The following is a 24,182-nucleotide window of genomic DNA, read 5'->3' as shown; positions in this document are numbered from 1 at the left end:
TGTTGAGGGGGGGTGACATTTGGCATGCCGCCCGCCCGTGACTTCCAAGCATACCCCAAGCCGCCGGGGGAGCTGCGTTGCTTTGCTGGCGGCATTCCCCCCTTCCCCCTTCATTTGGACAGCTGGGGGAGGCTTGGGAGTCACAGGTGGGTGGTGCGACAAATGTCATCCATCGGCAGCTGGCTCCGCCCCCCGCTGCAGGGCACGAGCCGCTCCGTGCACCCGAGTGGCTATCCCGCGCCAGGGAGGGCACCTTCCACTTCCCTCCTCCCCTTAGGAGCATCCCTGCCCTGGGTAGCGCATATGCTCCGCCGCTGGCCCTTGGCACTTCCTTCTAAAGCAGAAATTCCCCCAAAAAATCCATTTCCCTCTTTATTTTAATATTAGTGACCAGGTCAACTTCTGAAGTAACACACCATGGCCACTGACAGGGTAACGCTCGAGTTCCCTCTTCCACTGCGGTATCTGAACACTGATGGAAACTCTCTACCTGCCATCCTTCCCCTCTGCTAAATAATGTGAAACAGTGGGGCAGAAAGGAAGGTTCCATTGATGCAACCCTGTCGTGTCATCCTCCAAATCCCCGCTCCTCATTTTCTTCTTTTGTTCGAACACCCTCCCTCTACCCCTTGTCTGAATTGCTGTTCTGGTGTTAGCAACGTTAGCAGGCAGGAAGGCAGAGGGTCACTTGTTCCCCTCCTCTCTCTCTCTCTCTCTCTGATACCTGTCAAGATTCTGGGCTGAAGTAACCCCATTTCCTGGGAACCTGTCTGACAACCATCCTAGAGGAAGTGGGAGACCTCCCTCTTGTCTTTCTTTCTACCACAATCAGAACAACAGAGAAAGGAATGAGATGGGGGTGTGAGCGACTTCAGAGGTTGTTCACTTTTCAAATAAATTTTAAGGTGTGTGTTGCAGGCTAACCAAACTCATACTTCAACTAACAAATATGAATTTCAGAGACATTACTTTTTGTATTGCACATGAAATGAATCTACAAATTAAAGTGACTTCTTAACAGCAGTATCATAAACACGGCCACCATTTCTGCAAGGGGATAATTTTATAATTTTGTATTGACACTGGACTTATTTTATATACAACTATAACCTATAAAAATTTCTAAATCCAGAAGAGGTGTGTTTGTGTGTGTGTGTGTGTGTGTGTATATATATACGTTAGTTTAATATTAAGATTAGCAATAAATGTTAAAATATAATAAAATATATTAATACAGATTTCCATTCTGTCTGGACATCTTTTGGAGGAGAAGGAGAAATTGAACACTACAATATTTTAATCATGTAGAATTTTGAAGAATCCTGTAATACAAATATACTAGGTTAAGTTAATGAGCTGGATATAAACATACTGCATTTTAGAATAATATTTTTAATGAAGAAATCCTTCAATCTTCACTGTTCCGCATTTAGACTAAATTTAAATTATAGCTGCTGTCCCTTTAGGCAAAACTTTTTCAAATAAAAATGTATGAAAAGTATTCTTAAATAAGTTGATATAAACTGTTCACATATTTCCAAGAAAAAATTGACTTCTAGCTGTGTTATGTGCAAAAGCCAGATATTTCTATCTATATAAACTTCATTTGTATCAATCTATGCTTTGAAAGATTTACAAAATAGCACATGGTACTCGAGGATGACTCTGAAAATTTCAGGCACTTCAGAGAGTGTGTAAGGAGCCTGGAATGTCAAAACAATTCTACTTATCTGTTATCCAATGCAATGAGAGCTGATGCGCTGGCAAATTGGTGCACCATACATGATGAACCATGAGCAAGAAATGAAACATACTGTATTTTGTTAAAAGCTGTACTTTAACTTCAGGACTGTTATGGTTTTATGTTTTGTTATTAAAACTTTTTTTTTACACAGCACACAAATGTTGTAAGGTAATAACAGTAATTTCTAAAAAATAAGTAAAGGTAAAGGTACCCCTGCCTGTACGGGCCAGTCATGTCCGACTCTAGGGTTGTGCGCCCATCTCACTTAAGAGGCCGGGGGCCAGCACTGTCCGGAGACACTTCCGGGTCACGTGGCCAGCGTGACGAAGCTGCTCTGGTGAGCCTGCACCAGCGCAGCACACGGAAACGCTGTTTACCTTCCCGCTATAAAGCGGTACCTATTTATCTACTTGCACTTAAGGGTCCTTTCGAACTGCTAGGTGGGCAGGAGCCGGGACCGAAAGACTGGAGCTCACCCTGCCGCAGGGATTCGAACCGCCGACCATGCGATCGGCAAGCCCTAGGCGCTGAAGTTTTACCCACAGCGCCACCCGCGTCCCTTTTTAAAAAATAGTTGTACATAGTATTACGTCAACAATATGCATACAGTAAATATTAATTTTCATACTAGTAGTTTGATTTCTTAAACATATTTACTTCAAGATTTCTAACGGATGTTTTCTTTACCTAAACTTTACTAATGCAAAGTTTTAAACGTAAGCAGAAATATTTTCAACGTTTTAAGAAAATTATTTGAGGTTCCAATGCTGAGCTCAATAAGGGCTACACATTTCTAGCAGTTTCTAGCACTAGTATGGACACTCTTCAACCAGTTTGCTCATGTGATAAACAGTGTGCAAATATTATGGGCTTCCAAAACAAGTCACTCTCAAAACTGCTAAATAGTGGTTAAAATGATACCTTTCAGTCATTTGGCAACTTACCAGGGTCAATGGGAGTTGGAGGCCAACAACATGCAAAGCGCACAGAATTGGCTACCCCTGTCGTAGATAGATGCCATAATAGAACCATCAGTTATTACTTGGAAAATATGCCATTAAAATCAGTAGCATTAGTTTCCAAATAAATAGGTTTAGAATCCCATTTCCTACAGTCCTTGAAATTTTTGTTAATGAACAAAGGTGTTCTTGTATAACAGCTACAGTACACTGTACTTTTTATGTTCTACTTTTTACCCTATAAAAATTAAAGATGACATTCAGCAGCAATTCTATAAATTAAATATAAAGCTCTTTAATAAATCAGGAAGAGCACAGTCTTTTATATTACCTCCATTTACTTCTCATAACTCTGTCCCTACTAGGTGAAAATTCATTGATAACATGACATATCCAAACAGCTAAAAACTGGATGCAAGAGATTTCACCATGCGTGGGAAGCATGGGTTGGGGTCAACAGGGCATGTGATAGCGGGCAAGCACATTTCACCTGCTCTCCATGCAGTGTTAATCATGAAGTTCCTAGAATGCATGGGCAGGGAATCTCCCACTGAAGGAGTTCTGAAGACAAATAAGTACTTTGTTCCATTCTTCCCAAGAAAAAACTGCAGTGGCTCTTCATACAGATGCCTTTACTTTCTTTCAGTATTCCCTATTCTGCCCCTACCCATAAAGCAACAGACACCCAGAGCCTGAAGCCACAGAAAGTGGTTAGAAATTGGGGCAGTTGGATTCAGGGCCTGGAGAACAAAGCTGGCAAGAAGAACGAAGGAACTGTCTTGCGAGTGGAGCCTATGTACCAGCTGACTAGGCTAAAGGAACCATCCTGTTGCTGCACTGCAAAACATTTGCCATTTGAATGTGGATGGGGGGAGGAGAGGGGAGATGGCTTAAGAAAAGCCACATATACATGCAAGTAACATGTATGGGCTCAGAACAATGACAATGGCTCTGCTTCTAAAACTAGAATTGAAAAATAATCCCAGTGGTGTAGTAGAAAGACATTGCACTGCAGCTAACATGTCAAAACTGTAATTTAGGGATGCCAGCTGTGCTTCATTGTGCAAGCTTCTGTGTCCTAGTTCCAGTATGTGGAAACAGGGGGTAAAGCCTCATTCCAGGATTCATTTGAGCAGCTTAGCACTGGTCTTGATAGAACAAGGTTTAGCTTACACACTGACAAAATGTGCTGTATATCAGGTTTTGCTCTAACACCTTTGTTACATTATTTCCCATTAATAAAATCTCAAAACATACTTGGTAGCATTGCTCTGGCAAGATTTTGCCCGTGCTCACATACTCTCTTTAAAAGTAATTTAAGGACACATTAAAAATAAATAGTTGCATGGCTGCTCTTAGATCCTTAATTGTTCTCTCTGTTATTATTCTTGTCCCATATGGTCAGGGCATGAGTGGCAGGAAAGAAGTCCCTACAACCAATCAACGTGGGAGAATATCAGTGCAGCTTAGTTGTAACATTTTCACTCTTTTGTCATCTGTATCTTCGGATTGCCCTTAATTCTGTCAGAGGCAGTAGCTAGACAACTGTCCACTTTAGGCTACTTTCATAACTACCTCCACTTTTTAATATATAAAAATGAAGTACACAACCTCTGCATTCAATAGAAGAGTGGGACTGGCATGCTTAATTTTTTACATAATAAAATGTGTGCAAGTATGGATGTAAGACACTAGATATTTCCAGTTCATGAAAGCAAAAGTTTCACCACATGGGGGCACATGCATATAAATATTAGTCACACAAAATTATGGAATTTCATAGTATTTTGGCTGGAAAGCTCTGTAGCTTAGCATTGTGCAGACTCAAGCCCTATCAATTTCCCCAAATATTTCAGTGGCTTTTGGTACCACTGACCATAGTTGTATTCTAGACTCATTGTTCTCTGGACAGAATGTACAAGACAAATGCACATGACATTAAATACAATTCTGAACACATTTTGCAGCCTCCTGTCTCAAGGTCTGTGTTTTCAAAACTTTTGAGCAGCTGAAACGTTCAACAGGTGAAATGTTCATTAAGATTCTGTCACCTCAGCCGCTAAGCTGCTGGTTGTGCTTGGGGGAGGGGGATAATTTCAAGAAAATGAAGTTGTTACTTTACCATAGTTACTCCTGCTCCCATGATATCTCACTTGCCTCTATGGGTTCATGATAAGGGTGTCTAGAGCCACCTTTTTCAGAAAGGGGTATTATGTACATGTAAAATATTACTTACGTAGTCTAAATGGTAACACCATCTGCTGCATCAAGTACTAGCCCTCCCTTTTGGAAAGCTGGTCTTGTATTTGCATGAAGGCTGAAACAAAAGCAAAAAGGAAACTATTAATGCATGTAATCCACACTTGGGCTGAGAAGATCAGAACAGAATTGGCCATTTCCCAAGTCCCTTTAGATCTCACGACAGTCACAAAATAATTTCAATATCATTGTCAAGATTTATATAAATTGCTGCTGAAATATAAAACTGAATCTGAGCAGCAAGTTAAAAAGCACAGACCCCAGTCTCAATCCTTGAGGGACTCCCTACATCTCTCCATTTGGAGAACTGTCCATTTATTCTTACTGTCTGCTTTAGAGAGCCAGTGTGGTGTAGTGGTTAAGAGCGGTAGTCTCGTAATTTGGTGAACCAGGTTCGTGTCTCCGCTCCTCCACATGCAGCTGCTGGGTGACCTTGGGCTAGTCACACTTCTCTGAAGTCTCTCAGCCCCACTCACCTCACAGAGTGTTTGTTGTGGGGGAGGAAGGGAAAGGAGAATGTTAGCCGCTTTGAGACTCCTTCGGGTAGTGATAAAGTGGGATATCAAATCCAAACTCTTCCAAACTCTTCTTTCTGCTATTTAACGGATTCCTGATTCATAAGAGGAGATCTCCTCTCATTCCATGACTGGTACTCTGGAGTCTTGGATTAGGTTCCTTGTTGAAAGCTTTTTGAAAGTCCAAATACACTATGTGAACCAAATTAACTCTATCCATATGTATGTTGATATTCTCAAAGAACTCTAATAGTTCATGAGGCTCATGCTTCTGCAAGGCTTGTATTTCTATATGCTTACTTAATTTACCTTTAACAATGCTTTCCACTACGTGAAGATAACAAGCATGGAATTTCCAGCATCCCTACTGGACCCCTTTGTGAAAATTGAAATTACATTGGCTACTTTCTAGTCCTCAACATCTTATTAGCTTGATTAAGTTCTGTGATAAAACAAGAATGCTTTAAAACAGTAAGTCTGTAGGAAGCAGAGAGAGGTGGAGCAATGTTGATCCCCTCTAAAAAAATGCAAATTAAATGTAGATTCACCACATCTTCTCACCACACTAGATTTTTATATTATTGCTCTTTTAATGATGAGGAAGTAAGCAATCACAGTAGCATCCCTAACCTTATTTACAAGTAAAGTCTTTGATTTCAATGAGCTATATTTCGCATCAGGTAGGAGTTTAACAGAGATGACCCCCAAATTACTAGGCAATGTCTTCATCAGAAAGGAGAACCAACTCACAATGTTTTGATATGGACCCAATAAAATGTTTCAACACATTAGAAGAAAATGAGGTAATAAAGTTATAAAGAAATACTTTAATATATTTGGTCAGGTCATTGTGTTTCCTCTAAATCAGCATCTCTCAACCTTATTGCTCCCCAGTATGTTTTGGACTACAACTCCCATCACCCTTGACAATTGGCCATGCTGGCTGAGGATGATGACAGCAGTAACACAAAACACCTGGAGGGCACCAGGTTGGGAAAGGCTGCTCTCAATAATGCTTAACCTTGAATAGTTAAGAAATTGGGGAAAGAATGTACACAGCTGGTGCATAACTTTTGCAATAGACTGAAATGCCGTTTAGTCCTGTTGTACTGTGGCGCTGTGGGTTAAAGCCTCAGCGCCTAGGACTTGCCGATCGAAAGGTTGGCGGTTCGAATCCCTGCGGCAGGGTGCGCTCCCGCTGCTCGGTCCCAGCGCCTGCCAACCTAGCAGTTCGAAAGCACCTCCGGGTGCAAGTAGATAAATAGGGACCGCTTACCAGCGGGAAGGTAAACGGCGTTTCCGTGTGCGGCTCTGGCTCGCCAGAGCAGCGATGTCACGCTGGCCACGTGACCCGGAAGTGTCTCCGGACAGCGCTGGCCCCTGGCCTCTTGAGTGAGATGGGCGCACAACCCCAGAGTCTGGCAAGACTGGCCCGTATGGGCAGGGGTACCTTTACCTTTACCTTTTACTTCTAAGGTTAAAAGCAGAGAAAGCATTCTGCTATCTAAACCATGGAACGAAATTGACAGAAACAAAGCACTTAGTTAATGAGAAGCAGCAGAAGGAATATCAACTGGCTGTCACCTTCCATTTCCTGTTTTATGTTTAAAAGAAAACGACAAGAAGTGTAATCATTTCCCTCTATATTAGACAATGTTGCCGGTGCAGATTTTCAGTAGCCCCAACCTTTTCAATGAAGTACGATTTTAATCAAACAGATGTGCCCTGCATATTAGCTGGCTGCCTCATTCTCATGTCTCTGGCAAAGCAATATACTGCTGTTAGAATTGCTGCAATGTGGGGGCAGACACAAAGTTATCTCTGAATTTAAGGGACAATAAGCTTCCACAGGAGACTTACTGATGGATTTTGACAAAATGAAATCACCACCAGCTTCTCTCTTGTGTTGAAAAAGTCCACATTTCTTTATATTACACCTCTAATTTTCCTTGTATTAGACTTGAGAGATGAAACGAGGCTATCGTTAAGGAAAAGGTCACCCCTCTACATGATTAAATGCACCTACTTTCTAATTGCACACAGCATATCAAGCATGTTATGATAAGCAGCTTTGTTTCGCAACAGGAGATACGTGAATTTAAAAAAATTAAATGGGTGGGGTGAAATCCAGAAAAAATCCTCCACCCCTGCTTTAGGAGAGACAGTAGGAGAGAGAAGACAAAATATATGGGAAAGAGAGAAATAAATAAATAAATAGAAATAAATAAATAGAAATTAATTAACTAATTATGATTCCATCATTTGTTTGGGCTGTATGAGGTGTTGGGGGAACACACCCTTGTATAAAAGTGGTTAGGAGATTGTGTCTCTGAATGCCAAGCTCTCGGTTATGGAACAAGGTTTAAGCAAATGTGCCAGCCCTCAAGCAGAACCAAGTGGTGGTGTCACATATACAAATATGAATTTAGATAACCAAGAAGAGTTTGACCAACAGTTCTTATACTGCCCTGTTGTTTTCAGTGGCCTTGTTTTGATTCAAATCCTTGTCACCATTTATACCACCAGAGTGCACTTTTGGAGGGATTGATCCCAATTTCTCCAACAGTGAAATTTACTGCAATGGTTAGCATGCTGGACACAGGTTGGGGGCATTGAGATTCAGCTTCCCATTCAACACTTCAACCTATGAGCTGACTGTGGGCCAGAATTATTGTTGCATGTTCCAACCATCAAAGCCTAGTCAACAATCTAGCCGCCAACCTAATTCTACACCGCCTGCAGTTTCCAAACCATCTTCAAAGTCAGCTCAAATGTGGATAAAATAGTGCTTGTTTAAAAGTATGTCATACAGTTAATAATGCAGATGAAGCCAGGCCCAATGACTACAGACTGCACGGTCCATTACATAACACATGTAGCTCTTGTACATCCATCTTTTTATTCTCTTTTTCAAAATAGATGTGGTTTTCACTTATTCTAATGACATCAAGTAAGAGGAAGAAAAACTAACAGCACAATTTCCCTGCCGTAACTCATTTTCCCATAAAGACACAATAGAGTCAACCAACACCTTCTATGTCAGAAACTTGGAAGAGGCAGAAGAGCAAATTCAGAGCCAATAATGAATAGAATATTTCTATGTCACGCTACTTTGACAATATTTACTATATTTTAGGACTCTGAAGATTTTTTCAGTGTTTAGTTGTCTTAACAAGGGACTGCTTGATACCTTCAGATTCTAATAATGTTTTATCCAAAAGATTTTTAAAAGTGACGTGAGAGAGATGCAAGAAGCCATCATATTACAAATCATATACTTTTGAGTAAAAAGAAAGCTCTTGCTAAAACAGTGTATACGTAAAGCTTAAACAGCCCCCTGGATGAACCCAGACAACAAACATAGCAATGTTCTTATATCCAAACATTAAAATTGTGTATCTGTGCTAGCTGGGAAGGCCTGAAAAGTGTTTAGCATCCATTTTTAAATGTTTTCTCTGGTGCACTAAAAAGAAGAAGAAGAGGGATACAAACAGAAATTCTGACAGCACTGACTTTGTTAGGAAGAAAGGCTCTTATGGAGCTGATTTCTTTTTTAAAAGTAAGCAAGCTATTTTAAAACTTATTTCTGAGAAAGAAAAGAAGTTCTAAATCACAGTTGGCTATAGTAGTCACAAGCTCTCTGAACTCTATGGGTAGAATATAAAGCTGAACTTCAAACAAGAAAAAATAAATCCAACTGATTAAAAGCAGTGGAACAATGGAAATCACGACTCTTTACTTGGAGTAGACCCAATTAAATTAATGAACATGTATAAGTTAGGTCCATTAATTTTAATGGGTTTGCTCTGAGTAAAACTTAGGTGAATGCTGCACTAATCATTCCAAACCTATACAATCTGTAATTAAAAGAGTTGTCTGAATTAAAAGACTTCTCTGAACTCTAGTGAGTAGAGTTTGTGGTCTGGTGTGGCGGTAGTTCTGTGCACGGCCATTTTCTGATTACTCAGGTCATTGGAGGGATACAGAGCCTCCCCCTTTGGTCAGATGGGTTGGCACCAAAAGCCCATTTGAATGAGCCAATCAGAGGAGTGGGGGGGACTGGTTACAGCCCTCATAAGAGCAAGCTGCACCCAGGGGTCCCTCTCTCCTGGATTGCCGCTGGCTTTCCCACCCGCCCACCCTGTTTCTTTGTAAACCTGACTGAAGGTAATAGGGCAGGCTGGTGGACCTTGCTATAGAATACTTGGTCACTGCATTCAGGGCCAAGGAGGATTTTTTCCTGCTGACAAATTGGCTGGTCACCTACTTCATCGCAAATGTCACAACTTTTGGAGGATAAGTCATTGGAGTGTATCATTAGACATCAGGTACCCTGATACACAAGTCCAATAAAGTTTTACTTTGCCTGGAATTTCACTCAGGAACCATGGGCTATAGAAACCTTCTGGCTGGCAGCCCTGTTGGGTCTACTCAGGATCAATCCACCTTACCGATCAACCAGCAGGCAGGCTTGTTACCAGATGCATACCCAATGCCTTCACCAAAACCACAGTATATTTCCCCATTATCCTTATTAAACATGGGTCACCAGCATTTTGGGTTCAGTGGGCATATTTGGGATTTTGAAAAAGTGGTATGGCTACCAGTCACTAAATGGCTACCATGATGATGTGGCACAACACAAAATGGTTAGTTACAACTTCAAAAGAACAAAAAAAGAGACAGGACCAGAAAAGCTACTTCCCTCCACCCCCAAATCAATACATAAAAGACACCAACATCAGCCACCACTGTGCAGTAAGCATTTGTTTCTTGATCTCCTTCAAAGGCATTATAATTACTGTCTTACCATGCTGACAGAATATATAATTTAATTGCATTTAATGATCTCTCTTTCTAATTGTGGTGTCAGGTCTGCATCCTATTGATGTCTGCTGATATGATGAAACTGTACCTTACAGCGATGTACTAGGAACTTCACAAGCGGCAAGAACAAATGGATTTGCTCCCCATTCCACCCAAGCAATAGACTGAAGAAGGACATTGAATAAACTGAAGTGGATGCTGCTGCTTCCTGCTGTAAATCTAAATAACTTTCAAAGATAACGTAAGTATGGTTAGTGATATTAATTACTACCTTGTAACTATGCTGTGATTCAAGCCTCTGCCTAAAAATATTTTCCGTGACTGTGAGATGATCTCCACTGGAAAAAAACAGATTGCTCTTCAAAGGAAAATTTAGAAGGAAAACTGCCAAAACTGAGCTTAATTCTTTCCCTTCGATCTTCAATGGTGAACAGGTTTTTGTTTTTTTTAAAAGAAACTATGCCTCAGGAATAAACGGATGTAGGTGAAAGATAGACTGTGACCTTGGATGTTTTGGAGAAAAATGGTAACATGAAGTGTTGGGAAGAAGAGATTCCAAATGTCTGAAGCAATTCTGAGGTGGCTTGAGGAAAGCCTTGGGCAGATTTGGGCTGCCATTTATATTTTTAAAAATGTATATACCACATTTCTGCAGCAGAGCTAACAACAAAACCACAATTTTAAAAAACAGCCGCAACACGGGCAATAAAAGCAGCTCCTAAAACCACGTTCACTGACCATTTCCAACAAGTTAAAAGCCCTAAATAAAAACCTAAAAACAGCCTCCAAGATTAGGCCATATACCCTCCAACATTTCTCCGATGGACGTCCCATTTCATAATGATTTTACTATTTATATCCCATACATCTTACTGGGTTGCCCCAGCCACTTTGGGCAGCTTCCAACATATATAAAAACATAAAAAACATTAAAAAAATAAAAGAAAACTTCCCTATAAAGGATTGCCTTCAAACGGCTTAGGGGTTGGATAACTCCATATCCTTCAATATTTCTCCAATGAAAATAGGGACATCCTAAGGAAAAGTGAGATATTCCAAGATCAAATCAGAAACCGGGACGACTTCTCTAAATCAGGGATGTCCCTAGAAAATAAGGGCACTTGGAGGATCTGGGCCAATAGCCCATCTAGTCCAGTTCTTATTCTCATAGTGGCCAACCAGATGCCTATAGGAAGCCTGCAAGCAGGACCAGAACACAAGGGCATTCTCCCTTCCTGTGGTTTCCAGCAACAGTATTTGAAAACCTACTGCCTCCAGCGGTGGAGGAAGAGCATAGCTATCATGTCTAGTGGTCACTGGTAGTCTTATCCTCCATTAATTTGTCTAATCTTCTTCGGCAGCCATCCAGGTTAGTAGTTATTAGTGCCTCTTGTGGGAGCAAGTTCCGTAGTTTAACTAGGTGACACATGAAAATGTACATTCCTTTATCAATCCTGATTCTTTCAATATTCAACTTCATTGAATGTCCATGTTCTAGTGTCACAAGAGGAGGGGGGAACCTTTCTCTACCTCTTTTCTCCATTCCATGCATAATTTTATAAACTTGTATTGTGTCACCTCTTAATCACCTTTTCTCTAAACTTGTTGCTGTTGTTTAATCGTTTAGTCGTGTCTGACTCTTTATTACCCCATGGACCAGAGCACACCAGGCCCTCCTGTCTTTCACTGCCTCCCGCAGTTTGGTCAAACTCATGCTTGTAGCTTCGAGAACACTGCCCAACCATCTCGTCCTCTGTCGTCCCCTTCTCCTTGTGCCCTCCATCTTTCCCAACATCAGGGTCTTTTCCAGGGAGTCTTCTCTTCTCATGAGGTGGCCAAAGTATTGGAGCCTCAGCTTCACGATCTGTCCTTCCAGTAAGAACTCAGGGCTGATTTCCTTCAGAATGGATACATTTGATCTTCTTGCAGTCCAGCACCATAATTCAAAAGTATCCAAAGAATGCTTTGGAAGAACAAACAACTTGAATGTACTGTGTAGTTGTGACATTAACCAAAGGACTGCATGGGTGTCACAATGTTGTTCACATATGGATTCTTGGCTGCCACTACAATTCTTCCACTTCAAATCTACACAATGTGTTGTGGAAGTTGTTAGCATTTGTCTGTCTCAAGAGACAATGGAGTGCACCTCTAGGGTGTAAAACACTGGAGAATCACACTGCCTGCTGAAGCTGCAAAGACCAGTAAATCGTAACTGCTGCCGCCATGTTGTTTTTGCTGTGCAAGCAGCACCGAAGTGTGTCTTTTAGAATGTACGGTAAGTCTGGGGGCAGGGACCATCCTATTTTTAAACTTTGTATTCTGCTCTGGGAATTTTTTGTTCAGCTGAGCAGTGAGGTAAAAATACTAGGCAAGCCCAAACATCCATGTTAATATCCATCTGGGTTTTTTTAAATACTTTTCTTATTCTTACAATCCATACACAAGCCATTAGTGATTTTATACCAGATTAATATATTACTAAAATCTCATAAATATTGTGCACACACCTTTAAATATAGATAGACCAATGAAACTAGTCAGATAGATGAAATGAGTCACCTACTTAATAGAAAGTCAACAATTTGGAGAAATAAAAATTATTACTAAAAACAAAATTAAGAATTTAATCGCACACAGCTTCTGTCTTTCCTATTTTAATTTTCTTTAAACATTTTTTAAATGGTCTATTAATTCTGGTTGGACAAGAGTCAAAACTAACTCCCCGCTGTTAGAAAGAAGTGTGCAATGAAAATGCATGACTAATCAGTGTGATGAAACACAAACCAAGACTTTATTTTTGCCATTTCACTCTGCAGGAAAAGTCAGTTTATGTGGCTTAAGGAATTATTACTCTCTAGATGCCAGCAATTGTAATACGTTTGTTGGTACAGAAACATGGAGCATAAAGAGACTACAATCTTTATACGCTACAGCTTTCTTTTGAGTTACACTCTATTGCCAAATATGGTGAATACTTCTCCTTAGTTGTCACTCACAGATGAATATCCAGTTCAGGCAAAGCTTCTGAATTTCAGCTCTAGCCATTTGTTGCTGAAAAGGTTGCTGATATTACACTTGCTGGTATGGGTGCCCGTGAAGTCAATGATTTTTGACCTAACAGAGTGTAGGGGCCGGTAACTTAAAAGGAACACATGTTACAGCAGGGTAACATTCAATTCCGCACTCCACAACAACACAGAATTAAAAACTGAGCATTGCATCTGCATAGCCTATTTTTAAATGAAACTTGCTTTCATTAGATTTCACTTTCTAGGTTGCAATCCAGAAACCTCTCTAGGTACAAATACATTGCACACATGCATTTTGATTTCTCACTTAATCCTTCCCCAAGTGGCTTCTTTTGCTTCATTAGAAACATTTGTAACTGCTCCCCTACTCCAAGTTGGAGTTATGTGGGGGAGAGGGGGCAGGGTCCTTGACATGGGCTGTGTCTGCATGCTATTCTCAGTGCCGGGGCATGGCTTGGAAGGTTACTCCCCACCTCCCCTTCTTTTCTGGCCCCCACCTGGACCACCCTGGGTTGCAGAAAAGGTCTTGATACATATCACTGCAGGACTCAGTAGGGATTATTTGCTTCTCCACACATTGGTTTCTGTGGGCAGGGTTTTCTTTCTTTCTTTCTTTTTGCCTGCTCTGTACTGCACCTTATGAGTGCAGGGTGACGAGTGTGGCGAATTTGGTCACATTTGGCAGGTGGTTGTGAGTGATGGAAGAGTTGTCAGATGAGCAGGTGGGCACCATTAGACACCTTTGGAGCTGAGGGGCAGATCTGGAGGCCAGCCCCTCTTGGCTATGCAACCTGTGGAGCTGGATATGGAACATATTTGGGGTGCCCAATCTCGTCCGCCGTGAGTTGTGTAGCCCTGATGGTGGGGAGAAGAACACTCAAGTAAAGGGTAATGAAAAATGGATGCAAGTGCCCTGAGCAGGTTGGCTTGCCCTCATTGAGTTCAGGTATTGCTACTCACATACAGTATTTACCCTCTACTGAAACCTATATTGAATAAAATGTGGCCCTAGTTCAACACCCCATACTTGCGTTAGGTCTTTTGGTTTCTGGCAGTTCGCACTTGCTCCCCCCACTCAAAGAATCCCTAGATCAGAAGTGAGGAACCTTTTTCATCTTGAGGGCTACATGGCAGTGGAAGAGGGGGCCAAAAGCCAAAGCGGTTGGAGTAGAGATTTTATACTTGATCTTTATAGATAGGCTAGTTTCTGCACTCACATCCCTCCCTGCCCTTCACCCAAGCAAGCAAGCAAGAAGTATTATCAGGGTTCAGGGACACATTCTAGCCAGGCAAAAGCACCCGAGGAGTGTGCAAAGAAGAGGCTAGTGAGGGGTGTGGCTTGGGGAGAGGAATGCAGAGCTGAGGAGGCGTAGCCTGGGGAATCCTGAAAGCCAAATAGAGATGTATAAAGAGTTGTCTTTGGCCCCTGGCCTGAGGTTCCTCACCCTTGCTCCAGAGTGAAAGCAGGAAGAACTGCCCTTACGCTGACTAGCTTCATGAAAATAACAATGCTATGTGTTGATGTAGCATCATCCTGAAGCTCATCGGTGAGGACCATTCATCCTGCTACCAGGTTAGGGGATGTTGGAGTAATGGAATGGTGACTGGAAGATGCTAGATTCAGTGTTATGCCTGCCAGACTTTAAACTTTACTATGAATCAGCAGCTTTCTGCTGGTTGAAAGACTGGCTGCTTCTTGAGAACACAGACATTTTGGATTTAGAAGGTTTTAACAATATTTTTGGGTGGCATGCATATTTGTGGTATGACAATGTTAAAGCTCATAAAGCTTTTAAAAATCATATTGTCAGGAAAGCATTGTATAATGTTTGGATTAAATATAAAGATTTGCTAGAAAATAAAACCCCAAGGTGGTTGTCGCCAATGGAGGCAAAGGCTGTGAAAAGACTCAATATGGAGTCCAAATGGCCGAAATATTGGGAAATTCTGGAACAAGAAGGGGACAAACTGAAATTGCAGAGTTTTGAGAAATTAAAAGATAAAGTGCGAGACTGGCTTCATTATTACCAAATAATGGAGGCTTACAAGTTGGACAGGAAAATTGGCTTCCAGGTGGAAAAATCAAAATTTGAAACAGAATTGTTAGAACCCAAAATTAAGAATTTGTCAAAAATGTATAACTTGCTGTTGAAATGGAATACGCAGGATGAAATGGTTAAATCAGCCATGATCAAGTGGGCACAAGATATTGGTCATAACATTATGTTTGCTGACTGGGAACAGTTGTGGACCACCGGTATGAAATTTACGGCATGTAATGCCCTAAGAGAGAATATTATGAAAATGATTTATAGGTGGTACATGACCCCAGTCAAGCTTGCAAAAATTTACCACTTGCCTGATAATAAATGTTGGACATGTAAGGAAAATGAAGGTACATTCTTTCACCTTTGGTGGACGTGCCCAAGGATTAAGGCTTTCTGGGAAATGATATATAATGAAATGAAAAAGGTATTTAAATATACCTTCCTGAAGAAAACAGAGGCCTTTCTCCTGGGCATGGTCGGCCAATTGGTGCCAAAGAAGGATAGAACATTCTTTACGTATGCTACAACAGCAGCAAGAATACTCATCGCAAAGTATTGGAAGACACAAGGTCTACCCACCTTGGAAGAATGGCAGATGAAGGTGATAGACTATATGGGACTGGCAGAAATGACTGGCAGAATCCGAGACCAGGGAAGAGAGATGGCAGAAGAAGACTGGAATAAATTTAAGGACTATCTTAGGAAACACTGCAAAATTAATGAATGTTAGAATGATGATGGTTTAGAAAATAAGTGGTTTTCAGTTGTAATGGTTAAGTAAAAAGAAAAGAAAGATTGATAATTAAATGAAAATTAAGGGAGAGGATTTGTTGAAATAATAATAATAATAATAATAATAATAATAATAATAATAATAATAATAATAATTTATTATTTATACCCCGCCCATCTGGCTGGGCCTCCCCAGCCACTCTGGGCGGCTTCCATAAAACCAAAAATACAGTAAAAATATCACACGTTAAAAACTTCCCTGAACAGGGCTGCCTTAAGATGTCTTCTGAATGTCAGGTAGTTGTTTATCGCTTTGACATCTGCTGGAAGGGCGTTCCACAGGGTGGGTGCCACTACCGAGAAGGCCCTCTGCCTGGTTCCCTGTAGCTTTGCTTCTCGCAATGAAGGAACCGCCAGAAGGCCCTCGGCGCTGGACCTCAGCGTCCTGGCAGAATGATGGGGGTGGAGACGCTCCTTCAGGTATACTGGACCGAGGCCGTTTAGAAATAATTACAAATTGGAATACAGAAAGGGGAGGTATGAGGAGGTCGGGGAAGTAAGTTATAAGAAAATAAGGGAATGAAACTTTACTTGTTTTTAAATGGTTTTTAGTTTTGTATTTTGTTTTTTATATTTGTTATTTTTTGTGTTTGTGTTTTGTTTTTATTACTGTTTTTTGTATAACTTTTGAAACTTCAATAAATATCTTTAAAAAAAAAAAGATTCAGTGTTATGCCATGCCGCCAGTAGGGATGAGGAAGAAATTCAATTCAGGTCTTATCTGAAGCCAAATTTACCAAGTCTGCACTTTCCAAAATGATATGCAAAGCAGAAGCTATATAGCATTCAAAATTTGCAATTATCCAAATTTTGCAATATAATTCTCAAACCAGTGTTTACAAAAACATATTTATATTAGTGAAAACAATATACAATAATGCATTGTATCTGGGGGAATTACTTGCAAAAATGTTTACATCCCTCAAAAGTGCATATGAAATGCATTTATTGTGAGAAATTTACACTAAAATGCTGATGAATTTTATGAGGATTTTTTAAAAAATCACAAATTGCTGCAAAATGTGGAAAACTGAATTAAAATTGAAATAAAAAAATTGGGGGAACTAAAATTGGCAGAACCTACTATCGCTAGCCACCAAAGATAAGTTCCTTACTGGTATCAACCCTCCCACAACTGAGCAAAGTGCAGTCCCAAATTCACATTATTGAAAGAGGGTGGCAAATCTGGAGGGTGTGTGTGCACATTTTGGCTCAGCCTGAGAAGTAATGGAGAAAAATAGATTCTGAGCTGAACAAGAAAGGCTAGTGTGGGAGCCCTACTTACTGCTGCTCTGGAGACAGCAGCTGCTCCCACTTTGGAATGTTGCCCTGCTGACCTATTTAAGAGTTACAAGGCAGCAGTTGGCAGCTTCCCTAATGGGAACTGGCAAAGGGGTGGAGCTAATGAAACTTCAATCCAAGTTAAGGGGTTTTAAGAGGCTTCCTTTTGCAGGCGGAGAGATGAGGCAGTGCCAGTACTTCTCACTAGTAGAGCCTGCAGGGCTAGGCAGGAGATAGGCATCCATCCCTACTGCTATTATGGGTGCCTCCTTCACAGCCAGAACCAGAGCCTGAAACTGTAGTTGGAGTTTACTAAAGGCCAAAAATACAGTATAATCTCCCTGCTTCATTTTCTTTGCAACTGCTTAATGGTATTGGTTACTTGCTTGTGTTGCTTACAAGAAATCTTGAGTTCTTTGTTCCTTTTTAAAATCAAATTAAAAACAGAGGGATTCCTCTGCAGAGCAACTCTCCAGTCCTACCTGGCATCCCAATGTGGGATTAGCTCTTAATTAGCTCTTAATTAGAGTGGACTTCAAAGAATCTATGCCTTGGTCCTCCAGGTTGACTATGATGACAGAATATTTTGTAGCCCTCAAATAAAAAGACAAGCAGATTGTTATGGACAAAAGTCAAGAGAAGTCCTACCATTACCACCAACAAGTATCAGCACTATGTGATAGTTAAATTATTATCAGCACAGAAACAAATCATATGTCAGAGTCTTGACAAAGCCATGATAAGAAAAGCACTGGCATGTATTTAAAAAGTGAGTCAGAATAATACATTTGAGCAGCAGTACTCCTACAACTTCCCATTTGTGTTTTATTTTATCTTCTGAAAAAAGCCATACAGAGGAACAGTCACTTGGACTAAACTTTGCCTTAAGAATTGTGCTGTAGCATTGTATTCTGAGCTTTACACTAAAATCTTTGACATTTGTATTCTGTGCCTGACTTTGTAAGTACACTGCTTTCAACTCAGTTCCAATATGAAATATACGGATAACATGCTGTCCCTCACTTCACCTTTCTATTTCAGGTAACTGCTGGTTTCTGGCATGTTCAAAATGAACATCTAGTCTAGTACAAAGACACTCCAGTTTCATTTGGAACCTGTAAGCATGGATGTATTATGAATAAATATTTACTTATAAAGTGTTCTGATACCGGTGACTCATACTTCATCTTCAGTTAAGTTTTTATATGCTCTCTTTTAACTAAATTATAAAATAAATATACTGGTATATTACTATTATTTATATTTTACTTTCCTAATCTCTTCTCCAAAGAAACTGAGAAGATGAACTCTTGCCTGTCATACAGCATGAACATCATGATGGCGTTTTGCAAAGACGCATTTCAGATTTAAATTTGACAGGGGTTGGATAAACTTCCTGTGGCTTCTTTCTGATGGCAATACAGGGTCACACCCCACAGGGTCCACCTTTTGCAGCTGGGACCGTAGTTCTCTTTTGCTTTGGTTTGTTTGTTTTTAGTAGATATCTAGAATATAAATATGACAGCTAGTTTTTTAAAGGGTGGGAAAAGCATTTGCAAAGGTTTCGAAATTGTTTCAGGGAAACCTGCAACAAAGGAACCTATGAAAACGTCTACAAAGAACAAAGATACATACTGTAATCAAAAGGTGGCCAGGAGTATAACTAATTCAGTTACGCAAATGAGCCAATCTTTGGCAGCTCTGTTGGCTGTTTATTTTAGTAAAGGAATGTTTACAGGATTTAACATCCTGGTAAATAAGAATGCATGGTAGTTCTCAGGGTGTGCCACAGTTAAGAGGCAATAGTTTCAAGGACACCAAGTAATGTAAATTATGTCCATTATCCTGAAATTTCTATTGCCTCTCATAAAAGCCTTAAACAATCCTTGTGGAGTCAGTCAAGGAAGAAGGAAACCAAAGAGTTCTCAAGCTGTCAGCTCACCACTTGCAGGAAGACTTGTATTGTCTAACTCAATTTCTGCTCTACCCCTTTTCAAGAGTTCTGGGCATTATATTGGCTACTTTCCAGTCCTTGGGTATAGTGGCTGATCTAAGAGACAAGTTACATATTTTTGTTAGAAGATCAGCAATTTCACATTTGAGTTCCTTGAGATGTCTCCTGTGAATGCCATCTTTACCCAGCAATTTGTTGATTTTATTTTGTATGTTGTTGTTGTTGTTGTTGTTGTTGTTAATATTAATATATTGCCCTATACCTGGAGGTCTCAGGGTGGTTCACAGAATAAAATCAAAGTATAAAACCACAAAATACATACAACCCAGTAACCCCCCCCCCAAAAAAACCCCCAACACATTTTAAAATGGCATAGGATGTCAATCAACCAAAGGTCTGGTTAAAAAGGAATGTTTTTGCCTGGCACCTAAAGGTGTATAATGGAGGCACCAGGCAAACTTCCCTGTGGAGAGTATTCCACAGACGGGCAGCCACTGCAGAGAAGGCCCGTTCTCGGGTTGCCACCCTCCAGACCTCTCGAGGAGGCACACGAAGAAGGGCCTCAGAAGATGATCTCAGGGTCCGGGTAGGTTCATATGGAAAGAGGCAATCCTTGAGGTATTGAGGTCCTGAGCCACTTAAGGCTTTATAGGTCAAAACCAGCACTATGAATTGGGCACAGAAACTAATTGGTAGCCAGTGCAGTAGGACCAGAATCAGTAATATGCTCAAACCATCTTGCTCCAGCGAGCAACCTGGCCACTGAATTTTGCTCTAGGTGAAGTTTCCAAACCATCTTCAGAGACAGCCCTATGTATAACGCATTGAAGGTTCCACGGGGCTGAAAAGCATTTCCCAAGCAACATCCTCTGGGAACAGCCATCCAAGTAGAACTGGAACCACCGCAAAGCAGTGCCATCCACCCCTAGTTTGGACAGTCGCTCCAGAAGGATACCATGGCCGATGGTATTGAAAGCTGCTGAGAGGTCAAGAAGAATTAACAGGGACAGGTTTCTCTTATCTCTCTCTCAACAAAGGTCATCATACAGGGCGACGGGAGCAGTTTCTGTGCCAAAACCGAGCCTAAACCCCAATTGAAATGGACCCAGAAAATCAGTTTCTTCCAAAAGCACCTGGATCTGGTCTACAAACTCTTGCTACAGAATCTTACTCTGGAAAGGGAGATTAGCAACTGGCCAGTTGTTGGTTAGGTTTTCTGAATCCAGGGAAGGTTTCTCAAGTAACGGTTTTACCACTGTCTCCTTCAAACAGGCAGGGATCACCCCCTCTCGTAAAGAGGCACCGATCACCTCTCTGGTCCAGCTAGCTGTTCCCTCTCTGCTGGTTTTTATCAGCCAAGAGGAGCAAGGGTCTGGAGCACAAGTGATCACCCTGACCAATCCAAGCACCTTGTCCACATCCTCAAGCCTGGTACATCAACTCTCGCCACTATTATCTGTCTTAGTTCTTCAGACTCGCCTCCTGCAAAGGTTGGCAGTGGTGAGACTGGTCCCTTGTTGTGTGAATTGGGCATATGGGTAGTATAATCAGATAGTATGTATTTAAATACATATATACCTCTCTCTCTCTCTCTCTTAAGAAAATTGAGCTGACAAAGATGTGGGGAGGGGAATTTTGATATGTGACTTACAATAATTCCTCATTATTTTTCTTTTACTATAAGAATTTCAGCTGAGCAAGAGAATTTAAACATCTAATATACAGGCACACTTCAGAGATATTTACACTACACTGTGTAGTCCAGTGGTGGCCAAACTTGGCCCTCCAGCTGTTTTGGGACTACAACTCTCATCATCCCTAGCTAACAGGACCAGTGGTCAGGGATGATGGGAACTGTAGTCTCAAAACAGCTGGAGGGCCAAGTTTGGCCACCACTGGTGTAGTCTAATAAGCCCGGAACCCTTTGCTGCTGGGCAGAAGAGGAAAAACCCAGCTCCAACCCTAGCCAACTCCACTCCTGTGGCTAGAAGAGGGGTGCCGGTGGCAGGTAGCTTCCTTCCCCTGGAAACAGCCAGGCTACTTGCAGCTGCACCCACGTCCTTGTAAGAAGCAATATCTGTGAAATGCAATAATAAAGCAAAGCACAATAAAGTGAGGTATGCCTCTATTGGGTAGCATACTCACAGGGCCATAGCTCATAGCATACTAATCCTGTTAATAAAAGTTGGGTCCTTTTCTGAACTTAAGGCATTGCACTTTGCAGGATGCAATACGATCTGATGAAAAGCCTTGAGAACACGCAGCCTATCTGGGAGATGGTTAGCTGAAGACCTATCTTTATGACAAGCTTGTGCATTCCTTTAGTACTCGCCCACATTTTAGAGAGCCTTATGGGAGATGTTTGTTACCACCACCTGTTACCAGAGTGCTTGCATACCACATGAGTGGTATGTAGATGGAATTATTTGTAGGAATGTGCTATGCACATATTAGTCTGCCCATGCCATAGAGAATTTTTGCACCCAGGGTCTCTTTCCATTGTTATTCGCTATAGTATAATGTTTTCTGTAAGAGAAAGAAAGAAAGAAAGAAAGAAAGAAAGAAAGAAAGAAAGGAAGGAAGGAAGGAAGGAAGGAAGGAAGGAAGGAAAAGAAATCATTTCTCATTACTGTATCAAGGTTATTCAAATCTAGGCCATCCAGAAGAGATTACCTATGACCAGAATGTATATTCTTCTTCATTTAGAATTGTACTTCCTGCAGAATTCTGCTGCACATACATTAACATTTTTAAAAAGTTAAACCTCCTTTGCATTTTGCAAGATAATTAACAATTAAACATCATGCAAAATGTATGGGAAGTACAACATTTAAAAATCTCTTGGCAGGTATTTGTTCCAGTAGCTGGGCTAGCCTGTAATTTCTCTCTACATTGTTCATTTCCCATAGATGAATATTTGATACCCAATCAAATTTCTTTGCATTTTTTGGGGGGATGGGGGGGAATCACTATTAGTAAAGATAGCTGTGCAGATGAAAGAACCCTGAAGGATAAATCTTGTATAAACAACTAGGAAGTCCACTTGGTGAGGGAAAATGTGCCTGTCTCTCAGTTTATTTAAAGAATCAATTTAATCCGAGATAGAAAACTTAAAAATAGGGTCTATCAGCCTTCTAAACATATCACATAGGAGTACAGAAGTATAATAATAGGGCAAAAGGCTGAATCATGAAATAATATCCCCTTGTTTTAAAACTGATGTTATTGTCTGCTAATCATTAGCATGTGTTATTAGCATGGGCATATTAGTTAGCATATTTTGTGTTAATATGCCTATGTTTCATTCTTCAAAGCAGAATAGCCTCTACAGCTCTTTTTCATATATATTCTTTGAGACTTTTTGTTTCTCTTCCCGATTTTGGAAGGAAGAACAGACCTTGATCATATGATTAAGTGTGCATTATAGATTTAAAGAAGGACATTTCTGGACATGTGTAGGTCAGGCTAGGGATTTGGTGGATACTGATAAGGTGACCACAATCTAGCCTGAACCATAGGAGAATGCAATGAGATAGGACCAGGGAACAGAAACTGTGTGGTGAGGCACAGATTAAAAGAAAAGGGAAGTAAATGTAAATACACATGCATGCATGTTACATTGTTTAAGACAACATTGGTCACACTTAAAATATGTGGCTAGAAAAGAATAATTTTTCAACAGAATTAATGACTGAATAACAATAAAGTGCACTGGAGCATATGAAGAGTGAGTTTCATTATTACTAGTAACTGCAGAGTCTTCCTTTTCTCCCTAAAAGAAACCGTGAGCAGAAACAGCATTGTCACAGCAGACTTTTCAGTAAAGGGTTAGATTGCCAGGGTCTGGCAGCTTGCTTTACATGAGAAGCTTATGCAACATCACAGACCGAGAAGAGGAACTAAATTAAACATCAAATTTACAGATATTTGGATGCATTTCATAATGCGTACTGGCAAATATGCCCCAGCATTAATCTTACCTTCCAAGCATGCGCCCACAGATCTGTGAACGCAGATGCTCTGAAAAATAAGCATAAAGTGTGTGTTCATTTTTCCTCCTCGAATTTGTATCCACTTGATGAAATGGATTGGCAGTAGGCCAGCAGGATTCAGGACAAACAAAGGAAAGTACTTCTTCACATAACACATAATTAATTTATGGAAGTTACAGCCACAAACTTGTAATAGTGGCCACTGCCTTACATGGCTTTAAAAGGGTATTAAACAAATTTGTGGAGGAATCATGGAGCGACAGTGAGGGAAGGGCTACTACTTCACGCCCTGCTTATGGGATTCCAAGAAACATCTGTCTGGGCACTGTAAGAAAGGGAATGCTGGACTAGATGGAAACTTAGTCTGATCTACTACTGTTGGTCTCATTTGTGAAAGGTTGCATGCCTCATTGCAAATCCTTAAAGCCTGCTATTTAAAAAAACCAAAAAACGAAACTAAATATATCTGAAAACATATTCGTATGAAGCATTGCTTTTAGCAATGGGATCAAATGAACATACATATCATGATAACTGATTGAATCACCTTGCACAAGTCTGATATACGCTAGAGAAAAGGGAAGGTAGACGAAGAACATTGCAATGCACCTTCTGTAATACTTTCTGCAAATACATAAAATGGCATGATACTGGACCAGCAGTCTTTTTCAAATGTTGACTTCATTAACAATTTTTCAAAAAATATTTCAGAAGTTGAAACTGGTTCAGAATTTCTCTCTTTCAACTATTTGCTTACTTCTTGTTTCTAAGTAGCATAT

The 24,182-nt window shown here is 40.6% G+C and overlaps 1 protein-coding gene across 4 annotated transcripts in view; it reads right to left on the bottom strand.

Moving 5' to 3' along the window:
- The window catches only part of CHRM3 (cholinergic receptor muscarinic 3), a 239,663-nt gene that overhangs the window by 106,293 nt on the left and 109,188 nt on the right, over window positions 1-24,182 (bottom strand). For 3 of the 4 annotated variants that reach the window (XM_083732486.1, XM_083732487.1, XM_083732488.1), the window contains exon 3: window positions 4,940-5,020. The gene's annotated coding sequence lies outside the window, so the exon portion shown is untranslated. Of the gene's footprint in view, window positions 1-4,939; window positions 5,021-17,939; window positions 18,047-24,182 lie in introns of those variants that run through there. The other variant, XM_083732489.1, reaches the window with a different exon arrangement.

The sequence above is a fragment of the Podarcis gaigeae genome (assembly GCF_964106915.1).
Source record: "Podarcis gaigeae genome assembly, chromosome: 3".
Lineage (NCBI taxonomy): Eukaryota > Metazoa > Chordata > Lepidosauria > Squamata > Lacertidae > Podarcis > Podarcis gaigeae.
Note: the sequence above shows the minus strand (reverse complement) of the source record. Positions and strands in the feature narration are given on the sequence as shown.